Source organism: Triplophysa rosa, linkage group LG12, assembly GCF_024868665.1.
Source record: "Triplophysa rosa linkage group LG12, Trosa_1v2, whole genome shotgun sequence".
Taxonomy (NCBI): domain Eukaryota; kingdom Metazoa; phylum Chordata; class Actinopteri; order Cypriniformes; family Nemacheilidae; genus Triplophysa; species Triplophysa rosa.
Genome location: NC_079901.1, coordinates 2,449,291 through 2,459,383, shown reverse-complemented (window position 1 = coordinate 2,459,383; position 10,093 = coordinate 2,449,291). Strand labels below are relative to the sequence as shown.

Below are 10,093 nucleotides of genomic sequence, written 5' to 3'. Positions count from 1 at the left end.
CATGAAGTACGCATCCTAGGTCGATTGCCACGAACCAGTCCTGACGCCTGACGGACGCCAGGATGCGCTTCTGCGTGACCATCCTGAAAGGCAGCTAGTGTAGGTGCCTGTTCAGAACACGCAAATCTAAGATAGGGCGCAACCCTCCGCCTTTCTTAGGGACAATGAAGTACGGGCTGTAAACCCGCTGAACACCTCGGCCAATGGGACGGGCTCGATCGCTCCCTTCACCAGAAGGGAGGCGACCTCCGCCCGAAGTACGGGGGCATCCCTGCCTCTGCCTGAGGTAAAAGGACGTCCCGGAACTTGGGCGGATGTGTAGCGAACTGAATCGCGTAGCCGAGACGGATCGTCTTCCTCAGCCAGCCTGACAGTCTGGGGGCTCCCAGAACTGTGACAGGGGGTCTAGAGGTTGTTCTGCTTCATCGCCCCTGCGGAGGGTGGTTCGATGGCTAGCAGTACGGATTCCTTGCCGGGGGAGGCCCCCCGGGGAGGAGATCGACTCTGCCATATTTCCTGCCTGGCGACTGCGCAGCTCAACGCACTGTCTGACTGAGAGTGCTGAGGGCTGGTGTTTATACTCGACATTGCGCTTTGCCATGACGCAATGTCGAGTTTGCCGTTCACCGTCGTGCAGAGGGTGAGAGCGGCTGAGGTAACCCAGAGAGAGAGGAAACTCTCCTTTTTGAGAGTAAGTGGGCACCAGCCCCCCAGAGGGGGCCAGCAGATGGAGAGACGAGGCAGGAACCATCCCTATCTGACCTACCAGTGCTGTGGCTGGGGTCGGGCCCAATGGTAGCCTCGATCCCCCTGAGGTGATCCCATGACAGCCGCTGCCCGCGGCTGCTTATGGGGCGATGGTCTCCTCTTCGCTGTCTCCTCCAGGTCACTGGAGGGCGTTGAAGAGGACCAGGGCTGCTGGGAAGCAGACAGTGCACGGGACTCGACGGCCGAGGCGGCCGAGTTGCGGCATGGAGGACTGCTTTTTACTGTCGAGAACCCTCCACAGTAACACCAACCAGCCCCCCCTTGCGAGACGGGTAAGTCGAGAAAGCGGACCTTCTCAGTGTTACTCATCTGCGCAAGTATCGGCCAGAGGAGTTCCTCATGGACCACAAGTGTGGACATCGTCCGACCCAGGGCCCCCGCGGTCACCTTGGTCGCCCGTAGAGCGAGGTCGGTGACGGCGCGGAGTTCCTGCATAAGCGCTGGGTCGGTCTTACCCTCGTGGAGCTCTCTCAACGCCCTGGCCTGGCAGGAGCCATAGCGTGGAGAGAGGAGGCAGCTTGGTCCGCCGCAATGTAAGCTCTCGACACCAGAGATGCCGAGACACCACATGCTTTGGACGGGAGTCTAGGTCGAGCCCCCCCAAGTGGCCGCCACCTACGGGCACGAGTGCACCGCGGCGGCAAACTCCACCTGGGGGACACCGACGCATCCTCCAGCTGTCTCAACCTCGAGGGAAGAGAGGGTGACAGAACTTTGTTTGACGTGAAACGTGCCGGAAGGGGCGTTCCAGGTCTTACAAAGTTCCTCATGCACTTCCGGTAAACACGGCACTGGGGGCGGGCGCGGCTTGGAGCCGCGCTCAAACCCGAGGTGCCATGTAGCCAGCCGCGAACGCCGGGAGAGGCAGTGCGGGCACTGCAACCCAACACTCACGGCGGCCCGGGAAAGCATGGCCGACATCTCGACATCCGCTTTTTCCTGGGCTCGACCCCCCGAGGGAGGGAGCCCGAAGAATCGTCGGAGTCGGATGGCAGTACGTCACCCCCCGATGCTGCAAGAGACCTCTCATCATCACGCATCGTGTCCGAATACGTGATTGAGGAATAAGACGGCGGACCGTCTTTTTTGGGGAACGGTCAGACAAGCGAAACGAGGTGTGAACGGTCCGTGAGCCGTGGCTGGCGGATTATCGCTCACAGTAATCCTCATATCACCCTCGCTGCTTGCCATAGCGGACGGCAGGGCCGTAGTCCTGCCGCCACGGAACGGGGAGCAAACGAGGTGGTGGCTGAGTCCCGTGGGAACACAGCCACCTGTGACGCAACGTCTGAATCGTCACCGCCCGCAGTGCGGGCAGGACGTATCCACAACGTCTGCCCCAGCGTACTGGAAGCAGGCATTGTGTCCGTCCCCCTCCTCGATGAGTGTGTTGCACCCATGAGAACAGCGGGACAAGCCACGCTGGAGAAATTTGCTCTTTTAGAAAAGGAAATTTGCTCGAACACCTCCGGAACTGCCGAGACGCCCAGGGGAGAGTCACTGCAGGAAGGGACCGTCCGCTGTCCACGTCGTAGATTCCAGCAGAAAGAATGATCACCAAGATCGTAGAGAAGCTCATCAGATGCGTAGGCTCTGAAGAACAAAAGGTGAATGAATGAGCACGCCGGCTTCCCTCTTATACCCGGACATCCGGGGAGGAGCCCGGCATGCAAATTTCATTCGCCAATTTTCATTGGCCTTTTCTAAATACTCAGAAGATGATAGGTTCTCAAGACAAACCCCATTCTGTCGGTTCGACACAACGTCGAGAGACCGACAGAAAGGGAACTGTTTTTACTAACTTTTTTTTTTTTTTTAAAGATGACTTTGACTAAATAAGGAAAATTAGTAGCCAATAATATAGAATAGATGGGAACTCTACTGCGGTATTGTTGATAGGATAGGTTAAGTATCCATTTGACATAATACAGCAGTTACAGTATTATTACAGTTAATATTTGTGATCCAGTCTGTGAAATCCCAATAAAAGTAATTTTTTGTGTGATTTACTGTTTTCTACATAAAATGATCCTGCAAAATGTAAAAAAGAAACATTCTGTGAAAACATAATCTTGATATCTGTAATACTGCTTGAGTAAGCCCATGTTAAAAAATAAAATCATTGTACAGTTAGTGGTTAAACTCAAACTTTGTAGCTTGTTATCAAGAATTAGATTTGGAGACCTGTTTTTACAGACTGGGTTATGTTTGTGGCAACATCTTACAACCTTGTTGTTTTATTTATACTTTTTTATTGGGAAAAGGCACCTTTGTAATACCCCAGCAAATAAAGGCCTTTTTCATGACCCCATTGTGTTGTTATCAGATCCTTTTCCTTCCTTGACAGACAACCCGGAAGATAAAAATTTACTGTCATGTTTCACAGAGACAATCATTCTCCCTAAAACTGTGTCGAGAACCTTTTCCTAACCTCCGGAGAGCAAAACACTCTAAATCATCTTAATGGCATTCAGCCATCCACAGCCTTATCTGCTCAAAAAGCTGGAAAAGGTTAATGGATCATTATTAATGTCATTTTTATAACGTTAACCATTCCCTTCCATCCCGCAATCACACCGCTTTCTGTTCGCTACAGTCTTTAATTCTGACACAAAACCTGCATATAATGTGAACGGTCCTTATGTTTAGGTAGTGTGGACTCCGAATGAGGAGTTGATGTTGTGATGGTCCTCACCACAAACCACTTTGGCCAGTAATTAACATGCCATGCCAGAACCTGCTAAAACTGCAACACAGTTATGGTACTCATCCATTACTGGCTAAACAGCAACTCTGCTGGACAGACTACAGCGCCTGTTCCCATACCGACACCGCTGTATGTCAACTCTCTTCAAATCAATCTACAGCCTGACTTGTGAACCAGGGGTGCGTTTCCCTATAGCATCTTTGGCTAACTATGGTCCTAAATTCCATCGTTCCTGCATACAAAAATAAACAATTTCCCAAAACCATCGTTCCAACGATCAATCGCAAACAGCAATGCAAAGTTGCATGGTTTGGAACTCCAGCTCTTGAGCTGTGGTTAGAAGCACTCATGATGCCTGCCTCATCATGTCATGTCTTTCTTGGTTTTATGGCAGGATCATGGCAGAGCCTCATGTTTTGTGTAGAGAGAGACATGCCATTGTTTGTTTTGACATAACATGCGCTCTCTCCAGTCTCATCTATGTCCCTGCCCTCTCATTTCCTTATTAGTATTTGTTAACGATTTCATGCCCCACACCTGTTCCCTTCTTGGTTTGGTTCACTATTTTATGCCCTCGTGTTTTCTGTCCTGTGCTGCTGCGTTGTGCTAGATCCTTGTATTGTTCCTGTCTACCTTGTTGCCTTGTTCTCCTGATGTTTGCTGTTACCCTGCCTTTTGGATTATGCCCCATGTGGCAAGTGTTTTGTTATCCCTTGTTTGAGTTCCTGTTTTCCCCATCGTGGGCTTATTATTTAAATTAATGTTTTGTTGTCTACCTGGCTGCTTGCAATTGGGTTCTTCTCTCCATGTTCCTGACACACAGTTCCTTGTTAATATGACATGTAGACTTACATCATGCTCTTGAGCAAAATAAGCAAGCAACAAGCAGTGCATTTTTTAGCCATCATTCTAAATATATACAAATTAATTTTAAGTCTTTTAGTTTAGATCTTTTGGTCACACTTCAGAATAGGGGGCAATTCACTCTATTAACAAACCATTAATTAAGACTTTTTCCCTAATAAACTCTTAATGTGTTGCTTATTAATAGTTAGTAAGGTAGTTGTTAGGTTAAGGTATTGGGTAGGATTAGGGATGCAGAGATTGGTCATGCAGAATATGTGCTTTGTGAGTACTAATAAACAGCCAATATGCCAGGCAATATAACAGGCATGTGTCATGGCTCTGCTTCCTTAGTCATGTTTTTCTTGGTCCTGTAGCAGAGCCATGGCAAAGTCTTTGGTTATGTGTGGAGAGAAACATATTATTGTCCTTTTGACAATAATATGCGTTCTCTCCAGTGTCTTGTCATTGGCCCCGCCCCTCTCGTTTCCTGTATTGTCTCCCTCTTGTGTCTTATGTTCTACACCTGCCCTTGCTCGTTATCCCTCGTTTGTCTTCCCTATTTAAACCCTCATGTTTCATTGTCCTGTGTTCGGTCATTGTGTTTGCTACGTGGTTTCATGTTGTGCTTACCGTCTTCTCATGTTTTTGTTCCTGTTGTGGATTCCCTGTCTCATTGTAGTAAGTGTTGAGTTTAGTTCATGTCTATTGTTTGTTAGTCTAGTATTTAGTTAGTCTTTGTCCCTGTTTATCCTTTGTCATTATTGTTTTACCCCCTCGTGGGCCTTTGTTTTGTGTTTTATATTTTATTATTAAAGTCTGTTGTCCAACGCTGCCTGCAATTGGGTTCTTCTCCCCAAGTCCGTGACAGCATGCTAATAACAACTAGGTAATAGTGAGAATTGCCCCCAGTGTTACCAATCTGTTTATTTTTTATGTGCATGCTATGTTTTCGGGAAACAGTCGTGACGTGTAGTACTGCATCGTACTATGGTGGTTAACCAGCAAGTTATGTTGTTATTCGGGAAATGCACCCCTGCCTGGAATCACAAAGCATATCTTATTTGTTTATAATTGGTGAATTGGAGAAGGGGACCCCTGATTTAGACTGTTTTTGTTTATTTTTTTCATCTGACAGAGTTTTGGTTCCTTGATAATATCGCCTCTGGCTTTTCTGAGGTTTAAAGGGCACTTAATATTTTGTTATAATTGTATCGATAATGTAATGAAAGAAAGTAGATATTGTCTAATATACATGAATGTAATTAATGAAAGCAATAGCGACAGGGTGATACTTAACATCAGTCCCCCTAAACAACCATGAAGCACAATAAAAGAAAATCTGAAGCTTTAAAGGAACAATACAGGGTTTTTAGGAGGATCTATTGACAGAAATGCAATATAATATACAAAACTATTTCTTCAGAGGTGTTTAAAGACCTTACATAATGAACCGTTATGTTTGTAATACCTTAGAATAATCTATTTATATCTACATACAGAGCGGACCTACATACATTGAATTCGTCGGCATGTTTTGTACAGCAGCCCTAAACAGACAAACAACTCTACAACGGGCGTTTCCTCTCCCCTGCGGTATAGTGGTGAAACGGATTGCGGATAATCCGTGATCCGTACGGATCGTACTCTATGGTTCGGAATGCATGTGACCCGCGGATTAAATGTAAATTTATTCATCATTGAGTAAGAGAGTAAAACGCGCTCTCTCTACAGTTTTAGTACCAATGCGCTCTTGCTCTCTCTCTCCAGTATCTGGACGAGTACAATATTAAAGCGGTTCCAGATAAACAATGACACTAAAAACTGCTCCGTCACAAAGCTAATATTAGAACAAAAACAACAACATATCTTGGTTCTAACAAACAGAAAAACCAATGTTACTCACATACTGATCCGAATCAAAGCAACCTCCTCAGGGGTGATTTTAAGACGATCTTTCTCTCCAACGACTCTCTGCTGGAAAGTATCTCCATAGATATCTATGAGTATCTCTGCTAAGACCCTTAGTACCGCGGGTCCTAACGCATCTCTGCTGGAAAGACTTTATAATATTAACGCAGGTCCTAGCTCCTGCCTGACTTTTATCCTTCTTTTTATTCTTAAAATCCACAGACCTTTTATTTTATGTAATAAATAAGACATCGCTCTTACTACAGTCTTTCTAATGCCTGCATGATCTCTTCACTGCGTCAACATGAGAACGACATCTTTGATAACACTTTATAATAACTGCATGCTATGAAGCGTTAGTAAAGCATTAGTAAATAGTTAATTCATCATTCGTACAGCATTATCTCAACATTGATAGACATTAGTAAGACATTCATACATACAGCTATAAATGCTTTATTCCTTATTTATAAGAATATATGTAATGTGTTTAATAATTGTACTTTCATACTTTATTAATGATCAATTTATTATTTCTAAATTGAGTATTACTTCATTTATAAACCAGTTATTTAAGAGTTGTAAGTGGTTTGTAAGTACATTTAAAAAGTGTAAGTAAATGATTAGCAAACTATTTAAATGTACATTTATAAATCTTATTATTTAGACATATCTTAATAGGTGCTCAGTGCATTAATAAATGCTTTATTAACACATAGTACACCTGTAATTCATGAATAATACAGGTAGTTATAATACATTTAGTAGTTGTCAGTTAACTCTTTGTGTGAGCTCATCTAAAGTGTGGACTATTTATGCTTTATAAAGCTTTTACAAAGGAGATTCAAAGGCTCAGTTATCTTATATAAAACAAACCCAACACAGAGGTACACAGAACATAGAAATATTTATTTTATTTCTTGTTTCACAAAGAAGTGCCAAAATTCAACATTCAGATCTTACTGTGACACAATACAAATAAATTCTACATTTCAAGCTAAAGACACAATTAGCTGAGATAGGAAAACAAATATTGAACAAATGATCAAACAATTTTATATGAAATTGTTCTGGTTGTGACTGAATATGACTACTTGTACTTTCGGGAAATGTCATGAATCAATCGGACAAAATGCACATTCATGGTGTTTCGATTCATACCAGTCAATCACTGCAAGATGGTCAGAAAGCAAAATCTCAGTCCGATTTCCCCTAAGCCTCCAGATTTGCTCTTTGTAGGATTTCCAGCCCCTCTCAATATGCTGGGTATGGGCACCAGTGTGTGGATCTACATACCACCTGCTGTGGTTGACAGTGTGATGGTTGTACCCTAGTGCAGGGAGTATGCGATAGGCACGCCAGACATCACTGATAATTGATTATCCAGGCCTCACATGATACACAATCAAGGGGACTAGATGTCTTCGAGATCTTCTCTCCAGAAGAGGTAGAATAGGTTTTCTAGAGATTTGCTGCTGCTGATGCCTCACACCTAACATTTGACCCATTTCTTTCTTTTCCACCCGCCAGCCATTCTTCCTCTACCATACTAATGGAGAAAATACACAACAAAAAGAGACATAAACAGATACATAATAACAATAACTTTGGTAACTATTGTTCACATTTAATTTATTCATTTTAATCAAATTTGCTATAGACCGTTTCATCGGACACGCATGCCTGGACTGCAGTTAACTTCCGGTCAGTGATTGTTTCTCGGTCTAATAATATAACTATTTATATTTTATTTAATTTATGTTATTATTAATTTATATAATAAAATGGTCAGTTCAGGTCCTTGATTCTGGTTGGTTAAGCCGCGTTGTAAGCCATTATAAAATACCTGATTTGTAACTGTTGACTGCATTACATTGTCTAAGTGTCACTGTGCCACTGTTGCTGCATGTGTTTCTTGGCCTTGCTATGCATATGGTATAACCGTTTTATAAAAGCAATAAGCTCCTTTATAATAATAAAGCAATAAGCCCGCAAGAAGCAGTGGGTTACAAGTGCATTTTATAACACCTAGGGGGGTTTAATGACTAACAATGCCCCTTAGCTATTATAAAATGCACTGTAACCCACTGCTTGTTGGGGCTTATTGCTTTATTATTACTTTATTGTATAATAATTGTATTAAATAATCGATTTGTTGAATTTTGTTGTATATTAATTCTATTGAATAAACCATTGAATAGGTCCTGTAGTTTGGTCACATTTAAAGAAACCGTATTGACATAATCAGTCTAAATTCAATATTGGAGAGACAAGTTTAGCAAAGTAATGGTTCTTCTCGGTTCTTTTTCTTGTTATCAGAAATAATCTACAGGCATTCTATAATCTGCGAATGTGTACCGGAAGTTAAGGGCAGTCCATGAACACGCGCATGCGCAGTAACGTTTTTTTATGTTGTTTTGAAACCATCTATAACATACCTTTTTTTGTGCCGAAAATGGCTTTCGTCGATCACAACAAACTCCCTTCTTCCACCAATCTGCTGGCTTGTACGTCTTCTCATCCGTTCAACTGCTGTGACACAGACTTCCCTTATTTTCGTTGCCATTTTATTAAGAGTCGCTGAACTGCTTGCAATAATGTCATCCATCATGTCTATCTGCCTCAACCGTAGACCCTGAGAAAACCTTTAAAGGCAAATAAAACATAATGTTTATGAACGCCTTTATGAAAAAAAATTATGTATGTTTATATTGTACAACAGCAACAAAGTTTATGACATAGATATTTATATTACAACTGTTATCACTTGCCTACCTGTACATGAATTGCATCCACTTACTCAAGGAGACCTTTGATCTGCTGAAGATTGATTTGTGCCTTATAGACATTTGTTTTGCTCTTCCCTCCTGTGCTGCCTGTTGACAAATCCAGTTTTTAGAAAGGGGATGCATGCAATTGCATGATTGTTTTATTGCCCTCCAATATTATCACACACAGCAAGCACTTAACATTATTTTACATTTTATACAGGCTATATTTATATTATATTATATTATATTTTCATGACCCGATGACATATATTGCATTTAATTTAGTTTTTTAGCAGTTTCCTTTTCTGGAGCCATTTAATCAGCCTCAGGGTATTCTTTATAGAGCTGGGTTTATTAATAAGCTTCTTTAGTTGGGTAAATTTACTCATCTTTAAAAAAAATTACGTTAGTGGTATTTGACAATTTGCGATCTGATGGGCGGGAGAAATCGCCATAGGGAAATCGCGCTACCGCTTTGAAACGAAATCAACAGGGGAACAATGCTAAACCATTTGTGCAAACATCATCATAGGGGCGACAAAGGAATCGTGCTGCAAACTTCAGTGTGCTTATGGCATGGAGAACTCAGTCAAAAGTAGAAAAGGCATTCGGACCCTGACCAAAAAGAATGCCAAAGTGGGGATGGAGACATTGGATGAGACGTCCGTCAGTGGCACTACTGGTTAGTATGTTACACTGTTTATTGTCTCATATTATTAATTATAGCTAGCAAGCTAGTCACTAATTAGAGGTCCCGACGTCGTCTTTGTGGGATGAGGGTTTGTTCGACAACAAGAAAGTAAATAGAATGTTCTCAGTTCTTTCAATAATGTACAGTTACTTTTAATTAGGTGTCTTCGTGGCCCCCACTGCAAATCTGGCCGAGAAAAGAAAATCCCATGAGTTGGAGATGTGTAAACTGAGAGTAGAGTGGCAAAAAGAGAAGATTGATGAGTTAACCAAGGAGAGAGACTATCTAAAAGAGCAACTGGCGTCAGGTAAGTTATTACCTATAAAGCCTTACATGGTTTAGCTCCTCAGTACTTGAATGAACTCCTTTTGTATTACAGTCCTTCACGTGCATTACGCTCTC

The 10,093-nt window shown here is 42.8% G+C and overlaps 1 long non-coding RNA gene across 2 annotated transcripts; it reads right to left on the bottom strand.

Annotated features, from left to right (window-relative positions):
- Positions 1-7,173: 7,173 nt before the first annotated feature.
- Positions 7,174-9,126, bottom strand: LOC130562508 (uncharacterized). Of its 2 annotated transcripts, none has more exons than XR_008963978.1 (3): positions 9,030-9,126; positions 8,668-8,874; positions 7,174-7,778 (listed from the first exon to the last, which is right to left on the bottom strand). It is a non-coding gene; the product is annotated as an uncharacterized LOC130562508 (long non-coding RNA). The 2 variants fall into 2 exon arrangements; XR_008963977.1 differs by having other exon boundaries at positions 9,005-9,102.
- Positions 9,127-10,093: the final 967 nt, after the last annotated feature.